This window comes from Suricata suricatta, chromosome 14 (assembly GCF_006229205.1).
Source record: "Suricata suricatta isolate VVHF042 chromosome 14, meerkat_22Aug2017_6uvM2_HiC, whole genome shotgun sequence".
Taxonomy (NCBI): Eukaryota; Metazoa; Chordata; class Mammalia; order Carnivora; family Herpestidae; genus Suricata; species Suricata suricatta.
In genome coordinates this window covers 87,670,436-87,675,138 of record NC_043713.1, presented here as the reverse complement: position 1 = coordinate 87,675,138, position 4,703 = coordinate 87,670,436, and positions in this window count along the sequence as shown.

Here is a 4,703-nt window from a genome sequence, read left to right as displayed (position 1 = left end):
TTCAACCCTCAGTTCATTTTCAGTATTCAATAGTCTCTCAAGTTTTGCGTCCCTCTCTCTCCCCAACTCTTTCCCTCGTCCCCTCCCCCGGTCCTCCATTAGGTTTCTCCTGTTCTCCTGTTAGACCTATGAGTGCAAACATATGGTTTCTGTCCTTTTCCACCTGACTTATTTCGCTTAGCATGACACCCTTGAGGTCCATCCACGTTGCTACAAATGGCCAGATTTCATTCTTCCTCATTGCCACGTAGTACTCCATTGTGTATATATACCACATCTTCTTGATCCAGTTATCGGGTGATGGACATTTAGGCTCTTTCCATGATTTGGCTATTGTTGACAGTGCTGCTATGAACATTGGGGTACATGTGCCCCTATGCATCAGCACTCTGTATCCCCTGGGTAAGTCCCTAGCAGGGCTATTGCTGGGTCATAGGGGAGTTCTATGGATAGTTTTTTGAGAAGCCTCTACACTGTTTTCCAGAGCGGCTGCACCAGTTTACATTCCCACCAACAGTGGAGGAGGGGGCCCGTCTCTCCACTCCCTCGCCAGCATCTATATAGTCTCTTGATTTGTTCATTTTAGCCACTCTGACCGGCGTGAGCTGGTGTCTCCGTGTGGTGTTGGTTTGTGTCTCCCTGACGACATTCATCACAGATTAAACTTCACCTCGTGAGTTTCGTGGAGGTTTTGCTCCCCAGCCACCTCCAGACCTTGAATGTGAGCTTCCAGAGAAGAGCGACTTGGCATGCTTGGTGCTCAGACCACCGCAGGCACAGGACAGGTGTGTCCGGTCCTGAGTGTGATCTCCGTGCGCCCCACGGAGCCCTGAGGAACACCTGCGAAGAGGGGGAGGAGAGGACAAGAGCGACCCAGCTGCACCCACCAATGCAACAGGAGCCCCCATACAAGTCCAGCTCCCGTCCCTCCCGCACCTCCACGCCCCTGTCTCTGGTGCGCAGGGCTGTGACTTCGGCTTTGTCTCTGGTTCAGTAACCCTTTCTCTGTGCTTCAATCCACGCAGCAAGTGTTTTAGCTCAACCACTGTGTTTTTTTGGACCTTAGAATTTCTATGTGCTTCTTTTGGCAAGATCTATACAATCTCTTGTAAGGTATCCTAGTCTTCCATAGCTTCTAGTCCTTTCTTTACATCTTTGATTGGTGAAAGAACTTCCGGTATAAATTCCACTTTGACATGATGCATTGTCCTGCTGATGTGCTGCTCAGTCATATGTTTCCAGGGACGCGTGCATTTCCGTTCACCTACGAGACTGGCCCACGGCGTTGGGGGCGTCAGACTCTGTGGTTGTGATGTTTTCTTAACAATCAGCCTCTCACTGTGAATTTACTTGTCAAATATTAATATTGCATTCTCCCTCAAACCTTTTATATCATGAATGCATCTTTTGTGGACAGCATGTAGCTGAATTTCTATATTTCCCCAAGATGATATCACTTTGACTGACTGATTGATTTTTAGGCAGAATTGACGGAGTAGCACCTGCTATCTCGTGATTTTATACACGGTGCAGTTCTGCTTACGTTGTTTCTTTTCTGTGCCTTTTTATTTTTCAAATTAAGCTAAGTGAGGTTATTTATTCCATAAAGCACTTTATTAGCACCTGTGGTAGCAGATATACAAACTGGCTATATCTTCAGAGTCAAGTGAAAAGGTGATCACCATATTCAATTTTTATATTTTGGTTCCTATCCAATATTAATCGACAGCTGCACCCACCAATGCAACAGGAGCCCCCATACAAGTCCAGCTCCCGTCCCCCAACCCACCCGGGCATTTGGGCTGTCACCTGAAGCTACCACCCTTCACAGCCAGGATCCTCTGGTGGCCTGTGGGACATGGACCCGCCCTCGATCCCACCCACCCGATCTGGTATTTCTGGAATTTTCCCTTCTACTGATGGTATCATCATCAGTATCATTGGTATCATCAATGGTATCATTCTTGTTTTCCACAGATCTTAGACTTTAAACATATATATATGTACATATATATATATATAATTATGCCTTTTCTGTAATTTCTGTGAATTTGGAGTAAGAAGGGGAAGCAGGTGTTAACATGCATTTTGATCAAACATCCTTTTTGAATGCATATTTCTAGTTTCTAAAGATTTAACTAATTAACCCTCCTGGTTACTTCTCAGCCATAGCCTTGAAAATAGGCAATGTCACCCTTACGTGAGAGATGAGGAGATTAAGGCCCCAGAGACATGAACTGATTTGTGGAATGACAACTGTCTTGTAAGAAGAGCCCCTTACACTGGAAACCGGGTTTGTCTAAGTGCGGAACTCATGTGCTTTCTGCTGCTTTCCTTTGCCCTTCTCCTCCTCCCCTCCTCCCCTCACCTGCCTTCCCTTCCCCTCCCCTCCCCCTTCCTTCCCCCTCCCCCACCCTTCCCCCTTCCCTCTCCCCTTTTCCCCCTTCCCCACTTTCCCTTTCCCTCTCCCACTACCTCCTCCCCTACCCCCTTCCTACCTTCCCATCCTCCACCCCACCCCCCCTTCCCCTTCCCCCTTCCCTCTCCTCCCCTCCTCTCATCTTTGCGACAATTACTGGTTTCTTTACCCCCAAGGAACATCTGAGTCCCTTGGAGAGAATGCAGGGTCCTCCCCTTTTCCCAAGCCCGGCGCCTGCCCCAGGGCTGATGGCCACATTTCTGAGTCCTTGCTCAACCTCTGTTTCCGCGTCTTGACTTTAAGCGTCCTGAGAGCAGGTTTGTCTTGCTCATTCACGTTCCCACCAGGTCCTACTGGGCGTTCGGTAAATATTTCTTAAACACGTACATGAGCGCTCAGTAAATGCCCACAAATGACCACCTCACCGTGCACTGTGATACAAGATGAGAAAGGACCTTGAAGCTAGAAGGTGAGAAACACAAACTGGGCTGGAGCCTGGACTTTCCCATCAGCTCAAAACAGGAAATACGCTAAAGGGGTGATTTAATATTCTCCCAAGGCGTCTTTTGGTTTTACAGAACACAGTTTAAAGACACCTTGTTCTGTTTTAACTACACAGGATAAGGAAGCCTCTTTCTGCGTTTTGAAAAATAAAAATCTATCGCCTGGACTTAACTTTCGGCATCATTTCTTCTCCTAAACGATCCCCGGGGGCTGCTGAGATTCAGATGGAGGGAGCTCCAAGGCTGTGATGAACTAGCTCGTTCACAACTGCTCCTTGAGCCTGCAGTTTACCAAATGCCAAGTGTTTTCAAGACACAGAGATAAATGGAAGAGAGTCTCTGCTATTAATCTTCATGCCGTGTGAGCGGGGAGAGTGTGGAACCCTTGATGGATGTGGAAGTCCTCGGAGGGATCATCCTTGGCTTGATGGAGGAGCTGTTTGCTCAGCTCTTCAGAGGACAGGCTTGGCCCCGGCCTGGCTCCACCGGATCTTCTCTCCAGGCTGCGACTTGCACCGGTGGGACTGAGATCACAACCCGCGTCTTATGCAACCTTACCCTGCGCACCGGCCCCTCCCTTCACACCTCCTACCCTTTTAATCTTTTCAACAAGTAATTAAAGTTGGCCTGACCTCAAACATCCTCTGCACCAGAAGAAATGCAGAGATGATTGATTGTCGCTCTCAATTAGGTTGAGATGAGCATGGTGCTGGATTCAGCCCTGTGACCTCGGAGGCAGGTGGCAAATGCTGATTGAGCGAATCGTGGAAGGCCAAGGTGGGGTCGACCAGATGTCTCTGCTGTAAAGTCACTGCCTTTCCCTCTGTGAGTGGTTAGTCTCTTCGGAGGCGACGCTTTGCGCCTCTGCAAACGTCTGCTTTCTCATCAAACTTTCACCACTGGTTTTAGCATCCATGGACGAGTCCTGTCTACAGTGATTATTATCCTCCTGTTTGTCCAATGGTGATTTTTGCCAGTACCTTTTTATTTTATTTTATTTTTTAAATTTTAATTCGAGTGAGTTAACGAACAGCATGTGGTCTTGGCTTCAGAAGTAGGACCCAGTGATTCATCTCTTACCTGTGACACCAGGGCTCCTCCCAACAAGAGCCCTCCTAACACCGACCCCCCATCTTCCCCATCCCCCACCCATCTCCCTGCCCGCAGCCCTCAGCTTGCTCTCCATAGTTAGGAGTCTCTTACAGTTTGCCTCCTTCTGTGTTTTTATCTGATTTTTTTCAGCTTCTTTTAAATACAACCGGGCATTACACCAAAACCCCACCTCAGTTCCTGCAAGCACTTCCTAGCTGTATGGTCTTGTTAGGTCACTGGTTCTCTCTGAACTTTATCTTCTCGGTCGGTCAGGAATAATAATAGTCGTTGACTCACAAGGGCTGTTTAAAGATGAAATTAGGTAACGTGTGCGACACAGTCCATCAAGGGCAGCTCCTGTTAGCTCCATCAACATTACTCAGTGCTCATGGGCTCTTCACGACAGAATTCAATTTCGGCAGATTCCGGGCAGTAAGAAAGCAGATTTCGTGATACCGCCTTGAGGTGAGCCGCGAAAGCGCTCACACCGGCAGAGAATGCAAACCCACGCCTGGCAGCGGAAAGATACTTCGCAAAGGCTGACGTCACACGGCGACGTCGGGGGGGGGGGGGGCCTCTGGCCAACGCCGTCCCAGCTTCGCCTGTGAGCCCCGGTCGGAGGGTTCCTGTTTTGTTTCTTCCCCGAAAAACAACAGCTCAGCTAGAAATCAGTCCCACGGACGTTTTCT